The sequence below is a fragment of the Pygoscelis adeliae genome, unplaced genomic scaffold, assembly GCF_000699105.1.
Source record: "Pygoscelis adeliae isolate BGI_AS28 unplaced genomic scaffold, ASM69910v1 Scaffold113, whole genome shotgun sequence".
Classification (NCBI taxonomy): domain Eukaryota; kingdom Metazoa; phylum Chordata; class Aves; order Sphenisciformes; family Spheniscidae; genus Pygoscelis; species Pygoscelis adeliae.
Window position 1 is genome coordinate 3,963,445 of NW_008825108.1, and position 11,242 is coordinate 3,974,686.

Sequence of the window (11,242 nt, forward strand, 5' to 3'; positions counted from 1 at the left end):
TCTTACTATCCAGAAACATAGCTTCACTTTGTATTTGAAGAAGGCAACAGCTTAACCAAACCCTTTTTCTCCCAGGTACTAGATAAGCCACAGTGTTATCTGGAGTAAAGGTGCTGAAAAACATAACCAAAGGACATTACAATTGAGAAAAAAAAAGTAGAATATAAGGCTAAATTCATTATTTTGTGCCACATGATTTTCTCTTTTCCATCATATTAGAAAAAAAGCAGGATTTATACCATCTCTGTTCACCAATTATTACACCACACAATTGCAGTAGGATTTTACATATCAAATTGGAATGCTCAGACCCTGAAAAGCTAAAGGCTAAGTCAAGTCGGCAGAAGCCAGAACAAAAGAAATTCACTGTCCTGGAGCACCCTGATGAGGAGATAGTAGTTCAATGTATTTCTTAGCCTTCCACAGCTGCTGGAAGGGGGAAAATTCTCTCTTCTTGTTACCTAACATTTATTAAAAGCAAACCGAGAAGCTTGGGTTATTTTTCAGGCAGATGTTGATTCACCAGGGAAACACTATTTCTCTTAAGCTGCATTCTCCTGACCACTTCAAGCACACAAACCAGGCTTCTGTTCCCTTGAGCCTGCACTAGCCAGTCAAGAGAGCTGCCCATTTACAAGCAGCGTAAATTTGTATCAGCCTAAAGTGACCATGAAACCACAGCCTTACAATACTAATGCTTTCACAAAAAGGGTTTATGGGAATACAGCAAAATCTTAAGTATTAATTATTAACCATGTAAATTAAAAAAAAGTAAGAGATTATATTCCTTAGCCCCTCCTATAGCTTAGCTACTACTTTTACTAAGGACTTGAAGGTAATAACAGCATCCTTAACTGTTAAGAAAAAAAAATTTTTTATCTCCTCTTGTACTGATAGCATCTCTGAACCACCTTTTTTATGCTGAAACTTTCGAATTTTGTTATATTAATGCAAAATAGCCGAAGTGATTAAAAAGTTAGATTTGAGGTGATGGCAAATATGACTGCCTGACACAAAATGAGTAAGCAAGAAATAATTCTCTTCCTCTGCCCCCAGTACACACATTAGCAGTTACAGTCCATTTGTTTAATATAAAGACTCACAACAAATATAAACTCAAAGTGAACCCTATGTTTTCTGATTTACTAAGAGTTGAGTTTGTATTTTACATTTAAGAACAGCTGAAACAGTCCCTAAAATCCTGAAAGGTATATGAACATCACAGCCTCCAACATCATACAATAGAGTCTTCTAACCACAGTGTTAGCTGTAGGAAAAAGGATGACTTTAATGTGCCTGAAAAGAAGATGCAAATACTGCTCATTTTGGAAGTAAGTCATTGAAGACAAATTCCAGGAAAGCGTATCAAATCTGAATCCTCACCCAATGCAGTCAGTTCTCCGCAGCCTGGACACAGATTCCCAAGCTTGGAGTCAAAACTGATCTCTTAGTATTATCTATGCAACTTGACAGTTGCATATTGGCTCATAGTAGCGTGCTGGCTACTATCAGTGCCATTCTACGGGATGTAACTCTTATTTGGCATTCTAATTGCCTAGTTTATGACTGTGATCTGCAGAGTAACTTTTGGGTTCCTAAGTCAACAAGCTGCCAGGAATCAAGATGAAAAAGAACCTGGACTTTGTGAATCACAGTAATACCTGATTCACCAGGTGACAGGCAATTTGGACCAAGTCACTGCAAACAACACTGTGACACACTATACTTTGCTGACAAGGCAAAATATAAGAGAGGCAAGGCAGCAGCTAGGAACAGAAAAGAGTCTCTTAATTCCTAAAGAATTTTTTTCAGGGTTCTGAGAAGTCCTGTGCAGGGCTAGGGCACAGTACTATAAAATGCAGAAAAGTAATTTCTCCTAGTTATTCTAGAAGGAATGATTTATAAAGAAATAATGAAAGACTGACATTAAGATTATCTAATACAGGTCTACACTGTTTTAGCTGGGCAAGTTACCAGTCAACAGGAAAACAACTGATAGCCTGAAGTAGGAGACCATTGTAAGACCTACAACAAGTGAATCCAAATCAGGTATCTGCTCAAGGTGTTATCTCAGAGTCTACCAAACACAGCTAACACACACTTTCCCTGAACCTTCAGTTTTTGATTTTGCAGTCCCTATCAGCCTCAGGCATTTCAGAGAACAATTTGGTTATTTATGTCTCTGCTTACGAAGCCTACTAGTTTGATTAAACACTGACTTACCAGAAAACAAAAATTGTTGTATTCAACACAGTTAACCTTCCCAGATGTCATGGCTTGTGATATACCAGTATCTAGTCAACAGAACTCAACTGCTAGCTACCTCTGCTTTTACAAAAGCCATATATACACACATCAAAGGAAAAAACCAGAAAGAATCAGTTTTCAAACAACTTCAGCCAAACTAGTACAACCTTGTGCCTGACATGTATTTGGTCCTACCAATACAGTCACTTCGAACTGAAGTGCAAAGCTCTCCTTAGTTATTCAATGCACAGCACCGAAACTCAAAAGCACATTCTTAAAACTCACAAGGAAGTTCAAATTATGTCCTTTTTAAAGAAAAAAAAAAGTTCTGTAATTGAAAACCATAATTTCTAATACTACAATACAGACAAATAAATGTTTTCTGAAGCATCTGTTGCTCTGTCGTGGTTTAACCTCAGTCGGCAACTGAGCACCACACAGCCACTCGCTCACTCCCCCCTGGTGGGATGGGGGAGAGGATTGGAAGGGTAAAAGTGAGAACTCGTGGGTTGAGATAAAAACAGTTTAATAATTGAGATAAAATAAAATAATAATAATAATAAACAAACGAAATGCACAATGCAATTGCTCATCACCTGCCAACCGATGCCCAGCCAGTCCCCGAGCAGCGGCCCCCCCCGGCCAGCTTTCCCCCACTTTATGTACTGAGCATGACATCACATGGTATGGAATGTTCCTTTGGGCAGTTGGGGTCAGCTGTCCTGGCTGTGCCCCCTCCCAGCTTCTTGTGCACCTCCGGCCTTCTCGGTCGGTAGAGCATGGGAAGCTGAAAAGTCCTTGACTAGTGTAAGCACTGCTTAGCAACAGCTAAAACATCGGTGCGTTATCAACATTATTCTCCTCCTAAATCCAAAACACAGCACTGTACCAGCTACTAGGAAGGAAATTAACTCTATCCCAGCCGAAACCAGGACATGCTCAGATGAAAAAAGAGTAAACAAATTCTTCTTCGTATCTGTCCAGCCAGTGGTGAAGTTCTGCCGTGTGTCTCTGTAGTAATTTGGAAAGTAAGAGTCAGAAAAACCAGGTATGGTGATTGTTTCATTTGACTACACTACATTGCTGCAAACATAATCTGAAAGTAGACAAGATCTTCAAATGCCATTATGGTAAATAATGCCTCCATCTCAAGGACTGCAACAGTATATTTAAACTATTACAGAGTTTGCAACAAGGACTCAGAAGTAAGACAACCCAACATCAAAAGTGAGAAAGCTAAGCCTAAATATGCAAGGATTTCAACTCAAGTCACTTAAAACTTATATGGACACCAAAACTCTTCATAAGCCCATACATGCTTGCGCATATTCACCCGTTATAAGCTATGTAAAAGACATGGCTTAGACCAAAATGATGCCAAAGCTTAAGAACTAGCAAACACTTAACCTTTCCACCACCTTCTTGGGCAAGTTTTATATTTTTAAGTATTTAGCATAGTAATTTAAAAGACTGCTGTTTAAAAAGCTGGGGATATTAAACACAATCTCTCTATACGCATTGCTACCAAATATAATGGCTTCAACGCAGCCACAACCGCCAAATGCTGCCATAAAACGTGCAGGCATGGCTTTAAGTCAGCAGAAGGCTACCTGAACAAAGCTGCCTGTGCCCAGGCATCACACATCCTGTTCAGCCCCGGCAGAACCGACTACAGTGATGTTACATCAGGGGTCAGTTTGCCCAATGTTAGTCATTCTGCATCAGCAGCTAAGCTAGAAAGAAATCATAAGTACAACATTCAGACAGCATCTATTTTTGGAGTTTAACAGAAGATTAAAATGCACAAAATACAGATTACTTCCTCCAACCTGTTGGACAGAAGAGAAAATCCTATATTGATCTAGATTACTTGCCCATCATTATTAAAGGAACAGGAATAAGCATAAAAAAAGTGAAAAATAATGATTTATATCATGTTTACATCATGCCTTTCACAGAACTTTGTGTGTTGTCAGTTTCACTGTCACCATTTGGCTTTTAAGTTCTCACCTAAAATAGGAAAGAATGTATCTCCTCTAAATTCATACGCCCTCACACAAATTTTAGGAAAATAGTTAAAATTCTTGAAACTACTATGATTTTTTTAAAACAAATGACAGATCGATAATAAAGTAACAACATAACATCCTGAGCCTAGAACATACACCACATTCACAAATGGCTTCAACAATATTCCTAAGTGTTAAAATATTTTTCCTTTTATGATGAAAATATTTATTCCAGGAAAATTTAATTTTACAGTGATGATCCACTGTTAAAAACCACTAACAGATAATTCAAAGATGAAAAACTAACTGAAATCCAAACACATTTATTTTTTGATATTTTGATCTCTACTGACAATGGCTCTTCCCCAGCTGAAAGTCAGGAATACTAAACAGAAGGTAACAGAGCAGAAGCCTGATTTCGCTGATTTACAATAAGCAGGTTGCAAACACTAAATCTCTACTTACTTCATCCTGCTTCAAGGAGCCATTTCCAAGCGTGACTTGAGCCAAATTAGCAGTTTACCATTGCTAAAAGAGAAAGGTCATTTCTCTGCCCACTCTCCCCCACTGCTCTTGGCTCCGTGCTCCTGCTGCCTAACTCAAGCTAGCTTTGGTACTCGGAGCTGTGGTAGCAGTGAGCCCACTCAATTCATTGGGGGGGGTTGGGAATTAAACAAGAAACAGAAAAACCTGATTCTTTCACTAGGACAGCAAGTTCAGTCTGTTTCTCCTGTGAAAAGACAGGCTCCAGAGCCACTGGTAGAGGGAAAGCAAGTAAAAAGAAGGTAGCAGGAACATTTTGGCAACTGCCAATTGTTAATTTGGCTAAGTAATCATGTAACAACACACTCCACCTTTTAAATATTCAAGAAAGTCAGGCTGACAGGATGAAGAAAATGATGCTACTTCTAGAAACTGGTAGAATTGGTTGGCTTAGAAGGCTGCAAGAGAGAGTTTTTACTTATTTAGAAAAATAAAATTTGGTTCCCCAATTACTACCAAGGGTCACTCTTTCTAGATGAACTTTCTACTTCAGTGACTATCCTTTGACAGTGCCCTAATCACTCATATGCATCTGTGACTAGTTTGTCATTACTCATTAGTCACAAAATGTGCAGATTGCTTGCACAGATGCGTAAGTAATGCAGGGTAGGAAAAAACTTGGAATAGTGAGAGTAAGGCTAAAAAAAAAAAAAGGTGTTTTGAGGGGAAAAAACCCAAACACAACACACTAGAGGAGAAAAGGGAACCTCATCTGGAAAACAGAACCAGTAAGATGGGGAAACAGAAGATAAAGCAAAATATGAAAAATAACGCCAAAGGAAAAAAAGGAAGCAGTGCGGCAGACAGGGGGAAAAAAGTAAGCACAGCTCCCAAGAATGAGCACTAACAATACCAGCATTCGCAATCAGTTCTCCTCATAACCAAATGCGCAAGTAAAGTTACGCTCATTTCCCCTCAGTACTCAAATCTTTTAATCTTTTCCAATAAAAAAGCCAAAATGAAATAAGCTTAAGGAGAATTCTGAGAACAGTATTCACAGAAAAAAAATTAAGTAGTTATGCATGAAAGAATAAGATGACCAAGACTGAATTATTCTGAGATAGCAATTTCATAATTCGCAATTATATATAGCAGGAGCATATGAACAGGTCAATATGCCTGCTTGGACATAAGGAAGGGAGGAAAATACTGCTGCTTACAGCTGCTACGCATGGCTCTGGCAGGCATTAACAGATGGCTAGGGCTGCTTTTCCTTTAACATTATGCAACATTGCTGCAAGGAAGCAATACCATGATCAAAATCAGACAGTCAAATTCTGAATGGTGACCAAGATAATTCACACTTAGAGAGAAAATACTAACAAGTTCTAAAGTAAAAATGTGGAAATAAAAAGCATTACCTTCCATAAAATATTGCATACTGTTGCCTTTGTTTCTTAATGAAAACAGAAGAAATCATAGTATTATTTTTTTATTGATGACTAAACTACTTCCATATCTGGCTGCAGTCAAAAGAATCATGATAAAATTGAAAGTGACTGCAACTAGGCATACTATTTCAGGGAAGCTAAATAATAAAATAATCTTCATGTATGTGTGTTATATTTAACAGGGACTATTGGAGGTTAATAGTAAAGAATTCCTTCACCTGTGTTTGTGTGTTCAATTTCTCTGTTCATTTGTTAGAATATAGTGCTTTGTAGTAATCTTCCCCAGTTTTCCTCCTACTTTTAAAAAAGTGCAAGAATCTATACAAATTTATTTATAGTAATTTGCATATTACAAACACCCACATTAGTTTATACACACAAATACTAGCCACTCATGCACTAGTATTAACAGAAAAATGCTCACAATGTAAGTACAAGCAAATCAATTCATTGCATTCCTAAAAAAAAAGATACTGCTGGTATTTATTTTAAAATTTTTAATGGAAGTTCCTCTTCTAAAGTCTATGGTAACACTTTCCTGCCCGTACCCCTTCACCTAATTCTGCAACACAAAGTCACAGAAACAGAAGCTAAAGTGATCGCGTCTTAATTTTAGAGAGAATTGCATTTAATTCTTTACAGGCACAAGAAGAGTAGCTTTTTCTTTGCCTAGAAACAGCAGTAAGATGTAGGGTGAAACCAGTAACAGCTACTCTAACTGTTGACTGTCATCAAGCTGAAGCAGTTTGATCCTTTTCATATTCTCATGAAGTCCTAGCCAGAAAAAAAAAAAAAAAAAAAAGAATAATTCTGCAGGGCTGTATAGGTTCATCAGTTTGAGGAGGCAGAGTGTTCAGCAGCTATGAGCTGTTAGGCTGTCTGAACTCGGATGATGCATATACACCTTCAGTTTAGCTAATACATGCTAGAAAACTTCCATCTAAACCAGACTACATTCTCCATGAAAAAAAGTGTGCAATATCACTTTTTTTTTTTAAATCTTAACTGGTCATATTATATATCAAAAAACAGTTCAGTGTTTGGCTTTCAAATATATACTATCAGACTCGCCTTACTTTGACCTTTACAATTTACGCTGGGATTCTCCCTGCCCTCTATTATAGCATGAAACTACACAAAATGAGTATGACATGACAAAAAACCCCTTCCATTCAGTGCCAATTCTGTCACTGTTTTCTATTACTTTTCAGATTTGACAGCATCCTGTGAAGTCTCTCTGGTTTCCCTCCTAAATTTTTAGCCTATTTGCATGGTTTCTTGACACACCAATAGAACAGATGCATTTAAGAAAATCCCTGGAGAAGCTGGTTTTAGAATACATACAGAATAGAAAAAAAAATCTGCACCTAATACTACGATTATTTTTTTTGAAAGCAAGTTACAGTTTAAGCTGACAATGCTTTCTTTGAAAAGCGGCAAAATAGATTGAGAAAAGCCTCATCTCAAAGACGATAAAGTAGTCCTTTGCTGATACAGAGTTCCACCCACAAGCAGCAGTCAGCCATCACACAGAGTAAACCACACACTCTTCAACGTAGATCTAATTTTTTATATAACAATGAGTTAGAGATGCTCAACTAGAGCCCTCCATCCAACCACTCTATGCAGAGGTCAGAGATCATGTGATTTAAGACACAGCTGGTGACAAGTAAGTTTTGTTTCTTCAAAGCAAGCATCCACAACCAATGGATTGCTTTCTAGTCATTTACTTACAGATGCTCCTAATTTGAACAGTGTTATACTTCAGGAAGTAAAAGCTTCACAAGTAGGTTGTTCAGAGGTCTTGGATTTCCACGCATAGTGTCACCAGCAAGTGTTATCTAAAACAGCTGTGTTTATAGCATTTGTAAAGGTTAAAAAAATTAAAAGCTTAAAATACTATTGTTTAAAGCTTAAAGTTTTGTTTTAGTCAGCAACTTACATTAACATGTACATGGATCTTTTTTGGCTTTCTTTTCAAGGAGTGTTGCATTGTGTTCTCAGCCAAAATCTCAGGATTTCAACAGAAATAAAACTGTATTTTTTTCCAAGTGATTTAAACAGGTCTAGGTCTCAGAGTATATAACCTTGCAGACCTCTCAACTTAAAAAAAAAACTCCCTGAGAGACCTAGCATTAGCAGTCAGTCATCATGAGTGTAACTTAAAACCAATTATGCATTTCACCCTTTTAAAGTGCTAAACTTCAAAAATGCACTGAAGTATGTATCTAGCTCAATCCTGATCCTCAGCTACTTTGAGAAAAAACACTCCTTTTTTTAAAATTCCCAGAAAAGAATATTCTGAAAACTCTTTTTCAGAGATCAAGATTCTTCATGCAATTTTCAAACCTGGTAATATCACATATTCAAAAAAAGTAAACTGGAGGCTCTGCTTTATTCAGCAAGTATTTGCCAAAGCCACACTCAAATGTAAACTATGCTGCTTAGTGAGTTTATAGCTAACTCGTCTCTGAGGAACAATGCAAAAGTTAAATCAAGAATTAGAGCACTGGCAAGTGCACATGACAGAATGAGCAGTCAGTCTAGCTACAGACCCTCTTTTCTCCTTAGCAGATACAGAAAAAAAGAAAGTCAGTACAAGTTGCACTCAGTCCTCACAGAAAACTTCAATTCACCATTCCCACCACAGCTCTGAACCAGCAAATGGAGCTTCAAATCAATAGTCAACTAAGCAAACTCTCATTTCCACTTATGATAAACACAGGCTGGTTCATCTACCACAACTAGGAAGTGCATGAAAGGTGCTTCTAGTCATGCTGATAGTCAATTTTCTGCAGCATACGAGAGACAGCTTAGTCAGTCAATCTGTGGTCTGACAGTTAAAAACAGTCCCATTCTATCTGACTCCTAACCTTCCAAACTGGTCACACCAGCTCACCTTCTACCTTCTGTCAGTACTATAGTGCACTTGATCCTACAAAGAGTAGGTCTAGTGAACTGGCAGAAAGTTATTCACAATTTTTTTTTTTTAATTGAATGCATTTTCTACTGATTTACTTCCCTGTACTGGCTCATCCTGGGACCAGACAAGCATCACTGGCAGATGCATGCAGCTGGAAGTGTATAAAGGTAGGTTTCACAACCAGCTTAAGTCAAGCTAAAACTGACCTGCCATCAGAAGGGATGGTCACACTCAGTCCTGGCTGCACATTCTCCATTATCTCTTACCAGTTCTTACAACAGCGCAGTAATGGTTTCAGTTAGATCAGGTCGCAGACTCACGAAGCAAGAAGTATCCAATTCACCTACTGGCCACACAATTGCAAGAGCTAATCCTAGGAAGGGTAGGGGACTGTGTCTGGGTTCCACCATGGCTTTAGACCAGCTTAAACTCAATCGCAAAACCACATCCTTCAAAGCCAGCAACACAAGTGTTTTCAAAGCACACTGATGTCCTCCCTCTCTTGCTACTGCGCTCCCTCCTTCTTGAGTCATCTTCACCTTCCCCTGGTCTTGAGCAGCGTTCCAAGCTCTGACTGCAGCATTCCCGCTACCCTGCATTTTTGGCACCTTTCCCCTTACAGAGACAATCAAGGAAACACTTCTAAAGACCTCAGGGCATCCTACAAGTGTAGGAAGAAATTACTAGATTTCAAAATTGCACAAGACAAATTGTAGTCTAATGTTACACCACATACTGGGCATGACAGGCCTGAGGGTTCAATTCAGCCAGACTCCCTCCGACTTCAGAAAAAGCTTTCGACTTTGTCCTACAGTCTCATCTGTAACAGATCCCAATGTTTCTCTCAACTACAAGGATGCTATGAAAGTCAAATCTTTATCTCATACTGTCTTTGAAAAGCAGCACAGGACAGCATGCATGCTGAAATATCAATTACTGAGGCTGCTCACATCTAAACATGTCAGTATCAATGGCAATATTATCCAGTGTTCAAGCAAACAGCAAACAAACATTTTCCTCCTTAATTCCATTAACTGGATTCTGCAAAGTTAAAATGTAACCCTTTTCCACGTTTATAATGTGTCATTGCTCTCCTGAGCAAACAGGTAAACTCAGTGAAACAAATGCTGTTGAAAGACTAAAATTCTGTGAAATCTGAGAGAAATAAAGTCTGTGCTTAACAAATAAAGGCAAACTGAGTCAACACAAATTCAGGTCAAACCAGACATTTATCACTGATGCTTTAAGAGGGCCTGTTTCAGAAAGTTGAAAATCAATTACTGCCCAAATCAGAAGAAAATATGTAGGAGAAAAACTGTTAAATAGTGGAAATCTAATTTAAGTGTTTTACTAGATGCCCGAGAAGCCACAACGTTAGCACTGAGAAAAAGCTCAGAGTGGTGAAAAACTGCATAGCTTACAAGGGAAGTGAGAACAACTGTAAAAAAAAAAATCTTGTGAAAATGGCAAGAGAAGCACTGACAATGAGTGTGACAAATTAGAAAAATAGGCAAGCAAAAGGATACAAGACTCCCCTATCCCTAGAAGGGCAAGCAGGATCCTAACAACAAAAGAAATGGACAAAAGTTGTCAAGATTACAGCATAAGAATGATAGAACTGTCAATAAAACCACAAAATTTGAAAATGTTCTGTAAGTGCAGAACAAAAACAGCTGAGGAAAAAGCCAAAAAATTTAAATCATGTCCTGTTGCCATGATAAATGCTTTTAATATAACAACAAATATTACTTTAAAGAAGTTTAATAAAGTACGGTTGTTTAGGTCAACCATATAGTTTAAAATACGTAAATACTGTTTTTCATTAAGCCTGAAGAAACTCCAGTGATCTGGATAAAAGATAACATGGGTTATAAATGGTTACCATTAAGTTATTGCTGGCTTTTCTAGGTTTGATATAGAATTAACAAAAAAGCAAAGACTAGTAATGCTAAGTACCATGGCTTCACAGAAAAATAAACCCAGCACTTTCAGTTGATAAAGAAGTAGTAATGGTCAAACACAGTTGTTGTGGTTTAACCTCAGTCGGCAACTGAGCACCACACAGCCGCTCGCTCACTCCCCCCCACCCGGTGGGATGGGAGAGAGAATTGGAAGAGTAGAAGTGAGAA